The sequence below is a fragment of the Panthera pardus genome, unplaced genomic scaffold, assembly GCF_024362965.1.
Source record: "Panthera pardus isolate Hobbes unplaced genomic scaffold, ASM2436296v1 HiC_scaffold_15, whole genome shotgun sequence".
NCBI classification, from domain to species: Eukaryota; Metazoa; Chordata; class Mammalia; order Carnivora; family Felidae; genus Panthera; species Panthera pardus.
In genome coordinates this window covers 7,666,717-7,684,375 of record NW_026526710.1, presented here as the reverse complement: position 1 = coordinate 7,684,375, position 17,659 = coordinate 7,666,717, and the positions used below count along the sequence as shown (strand labels likewise).

The window sequence follows — 17,659 nt, the reverse complement described above, 5'->3', positions numbered from 1 at the left end:
ACAGCTAAAGCCGAAAGTGTGCAGAGATGAGAAGTAAGCACACAAAAACTTAAGGCAGATGAATACGAAGATCAAGCTTGTATGGCTCTGTTAATATCTGACCAAAAAGACCTTATGGCAAAGAACACTGACTGAAATAAAGAGGCTTTGGGGCGCCTGGGTGGCTCAGTCGGTTAAGCGTCCGACTTTGGCTCAGGTCATGATCTCCTGGTTTGCGAGTTCGAGCCCCGCGTCGGGCTCAGTCCTGACAGCTCAGAACCCGGAGCCTGCTTCAGATTCTGTGTCTCCCTCTCTCTCTGCTCCTCCCCTGCTTGTGCTCTGTCTCTCTCTGTCTCTCAAAAATGAATAAACGTTAAAAAAAAAAAATTAAAAAAAAAAAAGAAAGACGCTTACAGTACAATGTTAAAAGACTTAATTCCCAGGAAGCTCTCCTAATTTTAAACTTGCATGCACTTAACGTATCCCAAATCCACAATTACCGTGGAAGATTTTAACACGCCTCCCTCAGTAACTGAGAGCTCTACCCGAAGTAAGAACATGGGAGATGGGAACAGCACAGTTAACAACCCGGATCTAATGGACACGCATAGAACCCCACGATTAGAGACCACACGTTCTTTTGAAGCAGACGGACATTTAGCACAATTAATGATGGGCGTCCGTTCTCCAGGAGAGGGGGGCGGTGAGGGCAGATGAAAACAGACCAGGTTTCAGGAGGGTGGACGGGCCTGGTTTTGAATCCTGCCTCTGGTGGTGTCACTCAGGTGGGGAGAGAGGGACTCCTCCGGGGATATGATTATTTGTAGGGCGGACCCTGGAGCTTTCTCGAGGGGTGGGGGAAGGGTCGGGGGGAAGTCGCACGTATTTTCCTTCAGGAGCCTTTTCCTTGGGGGCAGGATGCTTTTTCCTGGTTTGAACAGGTATGGGTTCCCCCAAAAGACATGGGGAGAGGGGTTTCTTTTAGCCACAGACCCGCAGCTGACAGCCAGCAGGCCTCCTCCCTGGCCCCCGCCTGGCCTTAGGCTCTGTCCATTGCCCTCAGTCGCTTTCCTCTCGAATCTCTTTCCTTCCCGGAGGCAGACCCTGCTGTCTCCTACCCAGGGCATGCCCAAGTGCCATCCTGAGCTGTCCAGAGAGGCGACAGCGCTGTGTCCTATGGGGTCATCCTGCCTGAGCTCTTCGGACTGAGACTTGCCCGGCCCCGGTCCCTTCTGTTCTTTCAGGCCCACTCTGCCTAGCCCCATGTTCTTCACTGAGCGCCTGCTGTATGCCAGGCCCTGGGCTGGGCGTCCCCTTGGAGCTTCCTATTGGAAGAGTCAGGACGGGGTTGCAGGAAACGGAAGAAAAACCATCCTGCTATAACCGATCAGGCATTTCCTGGGGGGCCTACTGGTGCCAAATGCTATTCGTCTTTCTCTCGCTCCCTCTTTCCGTCCCTCTACCCCTTGGCCTTACCACGTGCTCACTCCTGGGCTAGAGGCTGGCTGTGCAAACAAGCTCACAAGCACGAGGTGGTAATCCGAAAGATCTGTGCACTCATTCATTCACACATTCATTCATGAATTCGGCAATTGGGTCCCAAGTGCGTTTATGGACCAGAGGCCATCCTAGGGGTTTGTGGGTTTGTGGCATTAACTCTAACTCCACACACTTTTCCTATTGACACCTGTTATACGGAAACCATTTCGCGTGCATTCTCACCCTTTCCGACACTGTGTGGTAGCTAAGAAGTCAGACTATGGAGCCCGACTGCTCGCCTTTGAACCTAGGCCCTGCCACTTAGTGGCTGGGTGAGCTGAGGCAAGTTGCTCAACCTCTCTGTGCCTCAGTTCCCTCGTCTATAAAACGGGGCTCACAAAAGTCTCTCCCTCGAAGACTTGCTTAAAGATTGATTGAGGGGCGCCTGGGTGGCTCAGTCGGTTAAGCGTCCGACTTCGGCTCAGGTCATGATCTCACGGTCCGTGAGTTCGAGCCCTGCGTCGGGCTCTGTGCTGATGGCTCAGAGCCTGGAGCCTGCTTCCGATTCTGTGTCTCCCTCTCTCTCTGCCCCTCCCCTGTTCATGCTCTGTCTCTCTCTGTCTCAAAAATAAATAAATGTTAAAAAATTAAAAAAAAAAAAGATTGATTGAATTAATATTTATAAAGGGCTCAGCAAGGTACCTAGCATAGGGGAAGAATTTATGTAAATCTTTGTTAGAAGGTAAAACGGTGTAAGGAAAAGAAAGGTCACCACCCCCATTTTACAGACGGGAAAACTGTGGCCCGGAGAGGAGACTTGACCAGCATAAGTCCGTTGTGCATTTCATACATAACTTTTTCAAATCAGAAATATCTCAGTTTTCTCCCCAAAGAATCATACGCGCATTCTAAAATAGTCAAATGTTACTGAAGTCTTTGAACTTGAAAGTGACCCGTTCCTCCACCCTTTCCCCCTTGAGATTATGATTTTTGAGAAGTTTGATGCTTAACCCTTCCAGGTGTAACAAAAATGCCCACGTTCGTATACACATTTACTAACTGCTTTTGTTTCCTTGTGACTGCATCCCGGACACGTTTCGGTGCTAATACAGAGATCTACCCTGTTCTTTAAGTGGTTCCCTTGCGTTCCAACGTCTGGGTCCACTGTAATCCATTCTGTCCAGTGATGGACAGGCACAGGCATATCACATCACGTGTTATCAAAAGCCACCTAATAACGCATGGCATATGATATCATATAACACATTTATACATAACATGCACGTAACACAGCTGTATTTCTGGACTATGCAACTGACCAGTAGGGGGCGCACTGACCATCTCCCCCCCCGCCCCCCCTCCCCCCCCCCCCCTCGCCCCACACGGTGCAGGTCTCCTCCCTTCCGTGGGGGCGCAGGCGATGAATGAAATGAAGCTTTCAGCTCCCCCTCCGCGGCCCCCCCCCCCCCCCCCCGCCTTGCGGCTTGTCTGTGGGTCTCGATTTTTCTTTAGACTCTTCTGTGATTTTTCAACTCACCTTCACCGAAGGAACACATTTTGGAGAGGGAGCTGGCAGGAGGCCGGAGAAGGAGAGGAGGGGAAATGGGGAGGGGCGGGGAGCGGAGGGCAGGTCTGAGATGGGTTTTAGGTGGTCCTCCTCCCCAAGGCCAATTTGCATTTGCCTGAAGTTGCTGGTGAGAATTAAGTGAGAAGCACCGGGAGTTCTAAACACAGGGAGCAGCTGTAAACAGCAGTTACCGCCCCAGGGCTGAGGTCCGGCCCCCAAGAAGAGGCTGAGACCCACCCCTTGTTGAGAGGGCATGGCCATGGTTCACCAGATGGCAGAGGAGCTCCGTGGTGCCATGCTGGCAGAACTTGCTGGAAAGCTGAGCCCCTCCCCTCCCGCCCAGGGGACCGGGCAAAGCTCCCCCGGGAGGCATTCGGTTACAAAACCACCTGGAGAAGCGGGTCGTGCTGGGGGGAGAGCTAATCGCCACGCACCGCGGGAGCCGGACACTGGGGGGCGCTCTGGAGAAGCCTGGGGAGCACCCCATCTGCCGCAAGAAAGATCCCTTTCTTTCCTCTTCCGACGTCTCTCCAGTGCTTTCTACCGGAAAAGCTTAACATCATGCCATCTGGCAAAGGAAAAATGTTTGAACAGGCCCAGATTCCTCTTCCCAGAGCAGGCAAAAAGGTTAATTTGGAGCTAGAGGCAATAAATCGCCTCCTCCCGTGACGGCGTCACCTCCTCTTTGACGACTCAGCGTCCAGATGTACCCCGCTGCACACATTTTTATTTTATGTATCACGACCCAACAACATTATATTCCTATCTTACAAGGCACAGCCATGCTTCTTACAAATAAATTCTCACCCTTTTCTGCAAAACGAGGGGGGATGCGCGCTCCCCAGGGTCACCGCAGCTATAACTGGGGGGTATAAATCACTCCTGGGACCCAGTCGCAGCCCCGCTGAACGTTCTGTTCCCTAAAGGCGAGACTGTAATGCCGACTTCTACCAACTTGTCTATAAAATAAAAATGGAAGGCAGAAGAGGACGATGGTTAGCCTACAAAGTCGGGCAAAAGCAAACATAGAAATATTTATTTATTCCGAGGTAAGAAGTAGCATGTGAACATTTGTTCCGTACAGGGTCGCAGAACAAGCAAATAGAAACTACACAAAGTCATCACGTCCCTGCGTCTGTACCCACATTCCACTGGGTAGTAGGGATCGATCACTCCAGCCAGTAAATTCGTCTTTCGTTTTTTCCTTCTGGCCCAGGGGGGCAAGGAGTCCCAAATATCCAGGTGGTGGTGTCGTCTCCCACCTCACTGGAACCACTGTAGCATCGTATGTGCTGGGTCACAGCCCTCTGCTGTGGGCAGACGGCTGCAGCCTGACCCTCCTGCAGAGCCTCTCTCGTCCTGGTCCCCACTCCAATGGGCATCCGATTCTGTAGACGGGTCCAAGCAGCTCAATCAGACGTATTATATGTTGCCTCCAGAATCCAAAAGGGCCCACCGAGCGCTGCGTCTGTGGTTTTGGCAGTAGGCGGCCTGAACCGCGGATGCGTTGGACCCCACGCTGCCCTGGAGAATTCGAGAGACTCCGTGCCTCCCTTCCTATGTCAGTGGCTGGTCTGAGCTAAACCGTTTCACTCCCCCCCCCCGCCTGTGTCTTCATCTATAAGGTGCAGGGCTCTGGTCAACATTTTACTCATTTGCAAACATTCACGGAGGGCCTCCAAGGTGTCGAGCCCCTTTGCTAGGCGTGGGGAATTCAGGGATGAGCAAGAAAGGTAAGGAAACCTACCACCCCAATCCAGTACATGAAACTCCTGCTGGGCTTAATCCGCCTAGACGTGGTCACGTCTTATCTAGCCACAGAGACTTTCTGTGTAACAAAGAGCACGGAGCCCTGCACAGACCACGAAGCATCGCAAGAACGATTTCAGACGTGCCGAGGAGTATGGAGAATAACGTAAGGATTCTTTACGTGCCTCGGCTAAAGAGAGAGAACACACGCTGTTAAAAAATACAGCGAAAACCTTCTTCCAGGGACCCTCTGTCCTCTCCCCTCTGCCTCTGGAGACAACCATCATCCCGTGTATCAGTTCTCACGCCTATTTTAACTAATTTCATAACTTATGATGGATCCATAAACATTGACGCAGAGGCGTTTGCATTCTTTATGAACGGTCTTACCAGATGTTTTTCTCACAACACTGCGTTTCTCGGATAACCCTGCTGATACACGCTGCTCTGGTTCATTCATTTCTCAGTACACATAGTGGCCCGTTATTTGAAAACACCACCATAGAGTTACCCGTGGTCCTACGGATCATTTAATTTCCATACTATTACAACCAATGTAGCCATGAACTTTCTTCGCACTTCTCTGGAAGCTTCTCCTAGGAGGGGAATTGCTGAATCGGAGAATGTTCATTTTTGACTTTATACAGTCACGTGTTTTTTTTTTTAATTTTTTTTAACGTTTATTTATTTTTGAGACAGAGAGAGAGCATGAACAGGGGAGGGGCAGAGAAAGAGGGAGACACAGAATCTGAAACAGGCTCCAGGCTCTGAGCTGTCAGCACAGAGCCCGACGCGGGGCTCGAACTCACGGACCGTGAGATCGTGACCTGAGCCGAAGTCGGACGCTCAAACCGTCTGAGCCACCCAGGTGCCCCTATACAGTCACGTTTTAATGATATTCCGCAGCCCAGGGGCCATAAACATAAAATGTGTACCATCGCGCTTGTGATGAGCTTTCTTAATTAAAGCGGATCAGAAATACTAAGTCATAAAGGTGACCACGAGGAAGGTTACAAAATGTGGGTTGGGATTAGGACTGGCAAGGAAAGGCTGTAGAAGCCACGATTCGAAACTCTCAGCATTTCACGTTGTTAGGGCCCATTTGCCCAAGACTTAAAGGTCTTCTGGGACATGGGACTTCCAGCGCTAAAGCCAGGAGATCCCAGGCACAGGGACGGATGCTTGCTATCTCCCTAGTGACCACACTTGTCCTTGTTGCTTTTTGGCGTCCCCCCAACTGCCCGTGAGAACAAACAGGAATGATCCTGAGGCCAGAGAAGAGAAAGAGAAAGGAGAAGTTGGGAGAAAAGCAAAAGCAATGATTTCAACCCAAATGCTCTTTCCAGACACTCGGATCACGGACAATCACTCAGGCGCTGGTCAAAAACACAGATTTACAGGCTCCCCCAGGCCTGCCCGCCAGAGGCTCCTAATCTCCAGAAAGCATCATAATCACCTGGAGGGAGGCCAAACACCCCTGCAGGGCCCACCCCAGAGTTGCAGATTCCGAATCTGCATTTTAACAGAGTCCCCAGGTGATTTTAAAAAAAAAAAAAAAAAAAAAAAGCTGCCCCTTCAGGGCCACGGTGTGGGAACCAGTGGCCCAGAGATTCAGAGGAATAGTTCCATTACTTGGCCATCAAGACCTCTCCAGGCAGGATGAATCCCACGGCCTTGCCTGCTGGCCCGCAAACGGAAATCACCTCCAGTGCAGACCTTTATCATACCAGGTTGAAGGGATTCATCTGAGCAGCAACCTTAATGAGCCTTCTTCGGTTTCTAAATCGAGGACTCGGGAGCTGGTTAAGAGTCCATTCTGAGCGATCCCAGTGATGCGACGGTAGGAGGTCATATTAGCTCCGGCATATTTGCGCCTGCCCTGGGCCTTGCGCCCTGAGGACCCTCCCTGCAGACAGCATAGTCTCCATTCTTCGGTCTCAGAGCCGGGGTGAACGAGCATAACTCAGCCACATCCTCTAGGCTTAGGCTGCCGCTAAGGTTCCGGCATCTCGGTGGAGGGTCCAGCTCAGCATCCCAACTCAATCTCTCCGTGGCCCAATTTTTCACATCTACAAAAAAAAAGTGGTGGTGGGGATCGATTAAAATAATGTGTGTTCCTGCGAGGTAGACTTTGAAGAGTGCCCGTATATCCTGTCTACGGGCTGCTGCTTGTCCCAGATTTCCACCATTAGAAATTCATTCTTTTGGGTCTGTCTCTTGTGGAGGAGGGGGAGCCTTCTCTAATCTTCCCAGTCTGGTTCGATGCTCTTGCTAGAGGAGGGGCATCTCGAGGAATACGCCTTTACCATCCTGGGCTTAAGGCTCAGCACAGTCTTTGGCACAGCACAGCCGCTCAAGAAATGACTGTGGAACGAATGAATGGATCCTTGGACACCAATAGCAAAAATGGCTGGCCTGGAGTGGTGGAGAGAGCCCCGGACTGGGAGTCCACACTTGGCTCTGTAACACTTGGCAGGTCCTTCCCCCAGGAAGGAACTGGGAAAGCAGGTCGAGGGTCTCATCTGGTCTCTGCCTACCTCATACCACACTCACTATATTCCAGCTCCTGACCTTTGCACTTTGCTTTAAACAGTCGGGTGCCTTCCTACCTCAGGGCCTTTGCATGAGCCGCTTCCAATGCTTGGTTTACTTTCACCCTCCTTCCAGGGACAGATCCTCAGCTTCTTGAAAGTCTGTGGTCTGCTTAGACGGACCAGGCGGGGACAGCCTCCCGCCGTCCCGCCCCCGCTTGTTACCGTGTATCTGAGCAAAGGAATGATACAACCTGCATCGGTTTCCTTGTTTACATCTCGTTTACGGGCAAGTCCGCAAAGTCCAGGGGCGCAGGGACGGTGCGAATCGCGGACACCTGGAGCCGTCCCCGGGCACATAGTAGGTGCTTGAGAGAATTGATCCCGGGGACGGAAGCCGGGCCCCGGCACGGCGGCTGTGCCCCTCCGCGGCCGGCCGCCAGGTGTCGCCACAGACCGGGAGGCGGCGCGGCGGCGCGGCGGGCGGGCCTCACCTGGCGGCGGCCCCACCTGGCGGCGGCCGCTCCCGCCCGCCCCGCACCCCGCGGAAGCCGGGAGCTCAGGCCCTGGCGTCACCCGGCCCGTCGGGGAAAGCGGCGCCCGGAGCCGCGGGGAGGGGAGATGAAAGGCGGGAGGCGGGTGCGGGCCCCGGCAGCGCCAGGTGAGGGTCGGGAGCCCCGCCCCGCGCCCGGGGACCAGGTGCGTCGGGAGCCGGGGCCGCGCGGAGAGGGGGGTAGGGAGGGACTGGGGCGGGGGGGGGGCAGGGGGGAGGGGGGCAGGGGGGGAGGGAGGGGGTGCGGCCCGGAACCCGGATGCGCGGCCGCTCGGCCTCTGCCCCGCTGGGTGACTGTGCGCCGGTCCCCTTCCCTCTCTGGGCGCCCGCGTCCCCCGTCTCCCGAAACCCCCGCGATGCGCTCCTGTGGCTCCGAGTGGGCGCCTCGCCTGGAGCGCGCCCTGCGAGCACTTTCTATTCGCGCCTCCCTCTTCCGGATCCGCGCGAGAGGATCCGAGAGGCGAGGTCACGCGCTCGGGGCGGGGCGGTCACACAGCACCCCGGGAGGGAGTTGCAGGAGTGGGGCTTTGGACCCGAGTCTGCCTCCGGGGGGGCCGAGCTCTGCCCTTGACCGCAAAGTCCTGACCTTCCCAGAGACACCCTATTTTTAACTGAGTTACGTCATTATTTTTACGTTTGTTTCCGTCCTCTCTGTGTTTTGGGTATGGTGGCAAAACAGACGCAACATAGAATTTGCCATGGTAACCACTTTGAAGTGTGCAGTTCGATGGCATTAATACATTCACGTTGTTGTGCCACGAACACCTCTCTCTAGTTCCGGAACATTTTCATCACCCCAAAAGGAAACTCAGACCCATTAAGCAGTAATTTCCAACTCTCCCCCCCCACCAGCCCCTGGCAACCACTAATCTGCTTTCAGTCTCTGTGGATTTGCCTGTTCTGGATATTTAATTTAATTTTATTTTTGGCTCAATACCTTCATTCTATACCAGGCCATGTCAGGAACAGCCCAGGAGGCCAGGAAATTGGAATCTTTGGATCAGGGGTTCCCAAATGTGGCCGCATGTTGGAATCACCTGGACGCTTTAACAAAACAAAAATACCCCAACGCCTGGCTTCCCCCCAGCCCCCCACCGCGCCCCCCATTCTAATTTAATCGGCCTGCGACCCGGCCTGGGCATCCGGAGTTTTAGAAGGTCCCCAGGTGTTTCTAACACGCAGCAGGGTTTGAGAACCATCGTAGAAGCTTGCAGCTCCTAGAGCTGTCCGCGTCCCTTTTCCAGATGGGAAGGCTGAGGCCCCAGAGAGGGGACAGGACTTGCTCAGGTTCTCATAGAATGCTTGCGGCTGAGTATCCTTGCACTCCACCGACGTGCCCCTCACATCCTACCGCTTTAAGGTGCTTGAGCCTCGGTTTCCTCATTTGCACAATGCGTGTCTTCATGGTGCCTACCAGTTGGCTTGGTGCCGAGTTTGGCTTACAGCGGCTGGTGTCTCCGCGTTGCTGGTCGGGTGGTTTTGTACTAGGGGGTTAGCAGGGAATGCGGTCCCTGAAGGACCGTTAGCTCACCGAGGACTGGGACTGGGACCCCTCTGTGTACCTGGCCTTCAGTGCAGACCCTGACATTGAATAAAAGCGTTTTCAGTGTGGCAAAGAGGCTATTTTCTAGAACCACAACTCCTCTCCGCCTTTGCTCAGGCTGAGTGCTTTGCCAGGAGCGCCCCCACCTGTTCCACCTCTGCCTCCCCCCCCCCCCCCTCCCCGGCCACCCTGCCCACTCTTCAGGCCCAGGACATTGAGATCCAGTAAATGGGTCCAGCCAGGAGCGATTGGGGGGGGGGGGGGGAGGGCGGTCCATCCTTTAGACCACCATGTATGTGTGTCTTGTGACGGGGACTTGACTGCAGTGTTCTTTGAGGGGCAGGGTCCGAATCTCCAGTCCTTCCCGCAGTATCACACAGCAGGTATCAGGGAGGTCCCCCCTGAGGCCTGGATTGATCTTCACCTCCTGGGGGGGGGATAGGGGACGGGATCATCGCTGCTTCTCTTCCCCGTTCTCCACACGCGCGTCCCAGGGAAGATCACAGTGGGTGCCCCCACCCTCCTCCCGTTCGTGCTTGCTCATAAAATCTCATTGTTGAAGGAGAACAAGGTGGCAGGGTCTACACTCCGGGGAAGGTGGGCCCAGCCCCAGGGGCCGACGTACCGTGAGCCTCCAAACAGTCCTGGTAAACCCCGTCTCTTTGCCGGGGCTTCCTTGGCGAACGCGAAGCCATGTGGCCCAGGACTGGCCAGTGGGACCCAGTGCAGCTCCGTGGGGCGTTCTGGGAAACGTCCCCTCTCTCCAATCCCCGTGGCTTTTGGAGGCTGGCAGGAGAGGCTCACGGCGGAGCTGAGTCCCCGAACTGAGGTCAAGTAACATGGGTCTCGACCCCTGGCATCCGGGGAGCTCGCAAACAGCCCTGGGCAGCTTACCGTGGAGGAGTTGGAGGGGGAGATCAAGCCCTATTGTTTCAGGCCGGCCTGGAGAGATACTTTATTACTTGCAACTGAGCACATTTCTAACCACTACCACTCTTGCCTGCACAGGTCCTTTCCCGTTCAAAGACAGAAGGAAGGCCCGGGGTTGGGGGTGGGGGGCGCCCGGTTTTATTTCAGCTTTTCTTTCTCCTTAGCCCTTCACTCCCTGGGGTTTATTACCGCTTGTAGCATTTGTACTGACAAAGGCTAACATTTAAAAACAATTTTTTTTAGAGGTGGGGGAGGAGCAGAGGGAGGGAGAGGAAAGAATCTCAAGCAGGCTCCACGGCGCAGAGCCCGACGCGGGGCTCGATCTCATGATCCCGAGATCTGAGCGGAAATCAACAGTCGGACGCTTCACCGGCTGAGCCCCCCGGGCGCCCCCAGGTTGACATTTTTCATCCCTCCTGTGCCCCGGTGCTTTATGAGGCTTGGGTCAGCGTTGCTCCTACAACCTTGTGACGTGTTTTACAGACGAGGAAACGGGGACTCGGGGAAGTTTAGAAGCCTGATGGTTGAGAGCTCCGTCTTGTCTGGAGCCGACAAATCGTTGTTACCCTGGCAAGTTGGCCTCCCTCACCTCCAGAACGCTCCGGCTGATTCCTTCATCGTCGTTTGCTCCCAGTGTGCGATTCTTTGTCCCAGAGGCAAACCTTTCACTGCCTTGTATCGCCAGCCAGTCCCCAACAAATATATGCCCTGTGTTTAAGGGGTGTGTGTGTGTGTGTGTGTGTGTGTGTGTGTGTGTTGGGAGGTAGGTGGAGAAAATGGGACTTATCTTCAGTAAAAATAACAGCCATCATTTATCATTTATCAAGGGCTGGCTAAGTACCAGGCACTGTGGCTTACTTAGTACCCCCCCTCTTTTTTTGGGGGGGGGTTATTTAATGCCTGCAATAGCTCAGGGGAGTTTTTCAAGAAATCAAGCCTCTGCATGGTCCAATGATTTGCCTAAAGTCACCCAGAGTGGATTTGGAACTAGGTCTGTGTGTCTGAAGCCTGTGTCTTACTTAGCCTAGGGCAGGGAATGTAGATGTGTCAACAGTCCATGTGTCTCCAACCAGGCGGTGTTCCTTCCTCTTTAAGGGAAGAGATACCTGAGCTGAGCCTTGCAGGGTGGGCAGGGCTCCCAGAGCTGGGAAGCCACCGCGTTCTCCTGGGGGTGGGGAGGGGGGGTGGGGGCAGGAAGGGCCTGGGCACACGTGCCTAGATGCGACAGTGTGTTTCTCCGGGGGAGCGGGGGGGTTATAACTATAAAACCAGCCCAGCCGGTCTCTGTGTACCTCTTACCTGTGACTTAGCGATGTGACTTAGCTCAGGTCCTGGGATGCCACCCAGGCTGGTGAGGAACACGGCCCAGGCGAGCACGGATCCTGCTGGCTCCTCTCGAGGGCACATCGGTCCCGCTGCTGGCCTCCTGGGAGAGCTGTTGACCCAGGCGATTGATTTCCTTCCATTGGAAGTCCCCGAGCACCTACTGTGTGCCGGGCACAGCCGTCGCCCTTGCGAGCGCACATCGGCTGGGGGAGACAGGCGTGACAGTGATCCCGAGGTCGACAGCACCCTGTATCATGCCAGATGGTGCGCCCCTGCTCTGTGCTTTCCATTTGGCTCATATAACCGGGCCGACTCGCGATAGGTGGCGTCCTCCCGCCTGTACTCAGGAGGGAGTCAGAAGTCACGTGACTTGCCCGAGCTCCTGCGGCTGGTAAGTGGTCCGGCTGGTAAGTGGCTCAGAACTTGGGGTTCTGAAGTTTAAATTCTTCCGGTTACCTCACGCTGCCTTCATCCCATGGTATCCCCGCATGTGGGGCTCCAGAGGGAGAGGATGGCCCTAATCTGGGCAGGAAAAAGAAATTGCCGGGAGAAGGAAACCAATGAACGTATTATTATTATTATTTTTTTTTTTAAGTAGGCTCCACGCCCAGTGTGGGGCTTGAACTCAAGACCCTGAGATTAAGAGTTGCTTGCTCTGCCCACTGAGCCAGCCAGGCGCCTCCCACCCCCCCCCCCCCCCCCCCGTATTATTACTTTAATTGCTAGGAAAGCTAGCATTGATTAAGCACCAGCTAGGCCTGTGTTAAGCCACCCATCCCACACACCCCCCCATTTAATCCTCACATACCCTATGACATAGTCACCAGCTTCAACTCTGTCTTACAGATGAGGAAACCGAGGCCCAGAGTGATAGATAACTCGCCAAGGCCCCAGGCTCATTGCGGAAAAGCCAGGAGGTGAACTGAAACCTTTCTGGAAGCATTTTTATCGCCTCCCGTGACGTCGTGCTGGTACAAACCGGTTCCCGGGAAAACACAAAAGAGACACACAAGAGAACACAAGCGCCTTTGATGTCTATGTTGGGTCCCGTGATGCCCGCACCCCCCTCGCGGCCGATTTCCAGCCGCCAGCGGTTTGACCACCGACTCGCAAAACTCCTCTTTAACTCTCAGCTCCTAGCACACTGCTACATCACCTTTCAGAGCGGAGGGCAGGCCAGTCGTGCAGGGGGACCCTGGGCGGCTTCCCGAGCGTGTCTTTGGGGAGTGCTATGTGCCGTGGTGCCCCTCTGAGACTTGAGGAGCCCCATCTGTGAAATGGGCCCGAGCGTCCCTTGCCTCTCTCGTCTGCCTCTCGGGGCTTTGCAGCTGCAGATTCCAGCGGGTACCTTTATTCCCTTGTTTGGATCACTGTGGGGGAATTAGGCTGGGCTGGGTGGGGCTGTCGCTCCTTCCCCTCCGCCCTCAAAAGCTTTCACGGTGATTAGTTTACCTCCTGAAGGGATCTCGTTCCAACCTGACCAGGAGGGCTTCCAAATCTCCTACCTGAGATAAGAAGGCTGCCTCTTGTTTAATCTCTTAGCTTAGAGGCCACCCGTTTTAATATTTAAGAGTTGGTTTCCAGGCTGGGGGGGGGGGGGGCGGGCAGAGAGCTAGATGGCCTGGCCTAGTTCGAATGTGTACGTGTATCGGGAAAAGACCCTTTCGGCTCACCAGGCCCGTGGCGCCCGGCCTCCCGAGTCATTTCTGTAGGGCGGGTTTCACCTGTACACGGACCAGGCACCTGACAAGGGGTCTGTAAAGTCCAAGGGTGGGCCGGTGCCTGTCCCCACTCCCAGACCTAGATGCGAGTAGCACTTGAGGCCCGTGTCCCTTGGCTCCCTCCTCTTTCCCTCAGTTGGCTTTCTCCTCTCAGGACCCCTTGGGAGTCAAAATTCGAGAAGGGAGCAAACACCTGAGCGAACAGCCGGTATGTGAGCGCATTTCTGGGTGAGTGAGGCTGGCTCTCGGCCTCAGGCGGGTCTGAGTTTTGTCTTTATTTCTCGCATGCTGTGTGTTCCTAGGTAAGTCACTTAACTGCCCTGAGCTTCAGTTTCCTCCCTGCAGTGGGTGATGGGGTGTCCGCTTTTGGCTGTTTTTGAGACTTTAATAGGCCCTTAGAAGTGCCCGATAGTAGCTTAGTTCAGTTTTGTTTTCTAATACATTCGTTCAAGATATAAGCATTCATCCGAACACCTGCTGGCTAGACCTCAGACCTGTCGCCAGGCCCCCCAGCGGTGAGGGCGGGAGAAATAGCCAGAGATCTACAGCCTTGGGTCTTGAATTATCCGAGTCTTGCCCCGAATCGCCGAGACTTCTGAAAGATCAGCGAAGGTGTTCGCGCCAGTGTTCCCCACGTTCACGGGCGAAGGTGGTTTTGCGGACAGTGATATGATGAAAGCAATTGGCTGGAATAAATTGGAGGAGGTTTTGCTTCAAGCTATTACCGCCTAAGAGCCCTCCCCCGCCCCCCCCCCCCCCATAACAACCTTTTATCAAGAAGACAATTGCGTGCGATGTAACATTGCAAAAGAAAAGTTTGGTTTTTTTGCATTTATCCAAAACTGTGGCTGTGTGTTCTGTTTCTGTACGCAGAGAAGAGTGCCACCTCTTTTCTCTGGGGAAAGATGGCCCTTTATTCTGTGACCATGTCCTTTTTAGTTTTCCTTTGGTGATCAGCAAATACCCTTTCCCTCATGGAGTGAAAGTGGTGATGGTTTTAAGCTTTTGAAAATTGGCTTTGAATAGGCATTGCCTGTACACGGTGCAAAGCTAAAAGGTAGACTGTTCAAAGCAAACCGCCCTCCTTCCCTCCCTGCCTCTCAGTCATGGGTACCTCCGCTTGTATGTAAATCGTTCCTGTGATCTTGTCTAGCTCAGGTGTGTGCTCCTGCGAAGAGGGTGGTGCCGTCCCCCTGCATCAGTCCTTTGGGGAGACGTTGGGGAAAGAGGTTAAAAAAGATCTTAGATGCTATTTGAATTTTATAATCGTATGCATAGTGCCGCCTGGTGTTATATTTGATTTGGGTGGGACCGTCTCATTGGCCAGGCCCACTCACCATCACGTGGTTGCTGTGGGGAAGCAGGCTCTAGCTTATGATGACACCCTTGCTTCTGTCTTTAATGTCATTTTTGAGGTCCTTACCCCAAGCTGTTTTCTGCTGGTGCAAACAGCTGAGGAAAGTTCCTCTTTTGTTGCTTTAGGGCATGTTTGTGAGTAGGCTGGTTCCTGTCTGCTGGGTGCTCTGTGGCCGTGGAAGCACCTGGATCTCAAGACCGGATCCATAAATGCATATTTGCTGATAATAATGCTCATTAGAGAAGGCAGGTGCATGGTGGGGAGGCTTGCTGCAGGCATGCAGACATCACTAATCGATCACTAGCAGACATCACTAATCGATCACTACACACTCCTGTGAGATCAGACAGGGCCTCAGAATCCCGCTCAACACAGCGCTCTAGGGAGGGGCAAGGGAGGTGGATGGGAGACAGCACCAGATGGCCCTGTTGTCACACCTTAGTCTTTGGTATTTTATAGATCAGTGTAATTTCTAAATTTGTTTTTTAATGTTTTTATTTATTTTTGAGGTGAGACAGTGCCAGCAGGGGAGGGGTAGAGAGAGAGAGGGAGACACAGAATCTGAAGCAGGCTCCAGGCTCTGAGCTGTCAGCACAGAGCCTCACGCGGGGCTCGAACCCACAAACTGAGATCATGACCTGAGCCAAAGTCGCACGCTTAACCGACTGAGCCACCCAGGCGCCCCCGTTTTAAAATATTTTTGAACTTATAGATCAGTGTGATTTCTGAAGAATTAGATGGACTAGCATTAAGCTGTCAGTTTTTCTTTTGACAGAGACTAAAAAAAATCTCTGCCATGCTTGAATTACCATTGGTTCGTTTGTTTTAGAAAGCACATTTTTTAACAAACCTAAAGAGGTGTGAAAGACAATTTCCAAATAAAGGACAATGCGCATAATTAGTTTCTCTGTGGAAATTACTTTCCATTTTAGTGTTTTCTGAGGACTCGTTTCTATGGACCCATAGATACTTCTTTAAAAATCATCATTACCTGCATGGATCGGAAACATATATCTCTATTTCCTATTGGAAGCTCACTAAAAAAGCCAATGAAATCATCTTTAAGAGCACAAACCTACAAGTTCAAAGAGAATGGGAGAAGAGAGATTAGGTTGTAAGAAGTACCTATCTTAGGTAACTTTCTTGCTTGCTTCCGACCCCAGGCATGTCAACAGGAAGTTTCAAAGTCTAGTGATAAGACAGAGGTCAACAAACTTTTCCTAAAGGGCCAGATAGTAAATATTTTAGGCTTTGCAGGCCATATGGTTTCTGCTACAACTGCTCCCCTCTGCCGTTAGGACAGGAAAGCAGTCACAAGCAATATGTGAAGATATGGGTGTGGCTGTGTGCCAATAAAACTTTATTAACAAAACCCAGCTATGGCATTGCCAGAACAGATCATGACACTCTCTCCTGACCTCCCATTGTCTAAGTCAGTGGGCCTCAACATGTCCCTTTCCTCAGTATTACCATTTTTTATCTTTTTCCTAGCACTAAATAGCGCCTGAAAGTATCTCCTTTAGCTATTAATCTGCATGTCTGTTTGTTTTAGGTCTGTTTCTCCCCAAACAGAGCCTGGGATGGGAATCTGTGAGGGTTCTCTCAGATGAGGGGTGATGGAAACGTGGTGAGATGGGGGAAAAAGCTAAGTAAGAATATGATTTTAAGGACAGACAGATCAGTGGAACAGAATCCGGAATCCAGAAATAAATTCGCACACATATTATTTTCAGCAAATGCCCCAGTTCCATTAGGAAAGGAAAGTCTTTTCAACCAATAGCACTGGAAGAACTGGATAAATGTTGGAAAATATAAACCTCAATCCTTACGTTGCCTGATGGACAAAAACTAATTTGAGAAGGATCATAGACCTAAATGTGAGTGCTGACCCACAAACCTTTTAGAAGAAAAAAACACCAGGAGAATAGCGTAGCAATCTTGGGAGTATGCAAAAGATTTATTAGAAAAGACACTAAATGCACTAAGCATAAAGGGGAAAAAAAGATAAATTGTACTTCCTCAAAATTAAAACTCCTGCTTACCCAAAGACCCCATTAAAGATGAAAAGGCCAGGCACGAGATGAGGAAAAAAATGCTTGCAACAAATATATCTTATGGACTTGTATCCAGAATATATTAAAAACACTCACAAGTTCATAATAAAAAGACAACTCAATAAAATGGGCAAAAGACTTGAATAGGCGTTTGAGAAGAAAAGCTCCCAAGCACGGCTTATTAGCACAGGGAAGGGTTCTCAGCGTCATTAGCCATCAGGGTAATGCAACCTTAGGGCACAATGAGCTATCTCACCCCCCTAGAATAGTTACAATAAGAGTCTGGCCACACTACATGTCGGCAAGGATGTGGACCAACCAGAACTCTTACACTGTTGGTACAAAATGGTGCAACCACTTTGGAAACTGTAACGTTAGGGTGTATGCCCATCTTATAACCTCCTTGTTCCACTCGTAGGTGTGTTGACCCATATGGCAACAGATGTTCACAAAAAACGTGCAGAAACTTTTATAGTGGCTTTATCCACAGCAGCTGAAAGTTGTGTACGACTCAAATTTCCATCCACGGAAGAATGGATAAATAAATTGTTGCCAAACCCTAAGAGACTCTTAAACACAGAGAACAAACTGAGGGTTGACGGGGGGGCTGGGGAGAGGGGAAAGTGGGTGATGGGCACGGAGGAGGGCGCTTGTTGGGATGAGCACTGGGTGTTGTATGTAAGCCAATTTGACAATAAATTATATTAAAAAAAAAAATTGTTGCCAGCATGGCGACTGCTTGGCTTTCTGGCAAGAGTTACTCAAAGTGGCTGGGGGCAGCCATAGGTTTGAGTTTAATGAGCGGATTATTACTGAGTCCTGCGAGGGAAGCGTTGTCCCTCTTGGGATTAGGGTCTCGAGACCCACGGG

At 52.2% G+C, this 17,659-nt stretch overlaps 1 long non-coding RNA gene across 2 annotated transcripts; it reads left to right on the top strand.

Annotated features, from left to right (window-relative positions):
* The first annotated feature begins 7,800 nt into the window (after nucleotides 1-7,800).
* LOC109277593 (uncharacterized) lies at nucleotides 7,801-17,436 on the top strand. Of its 2 annotated transcripts, none has more exons than XR_002085225.2 (3): nucleotides 7,801-8,004; nucleotides 12,504-13,001; nucleotides 17,208-17,436. It is a non-coding gene; the product is annotated as an uncharacterized LOC109277593 (long non-coding RNA). The 2 variants fall into 2 exon arrangements; XR_002085224.2 differs by lacking the exon at nucleotides 17,208-17,436 and adding an exon at nucleotides 13,533-15,179.
* Nucleotides 17,437-17,659: the final 223 nt, after the last annotated feature.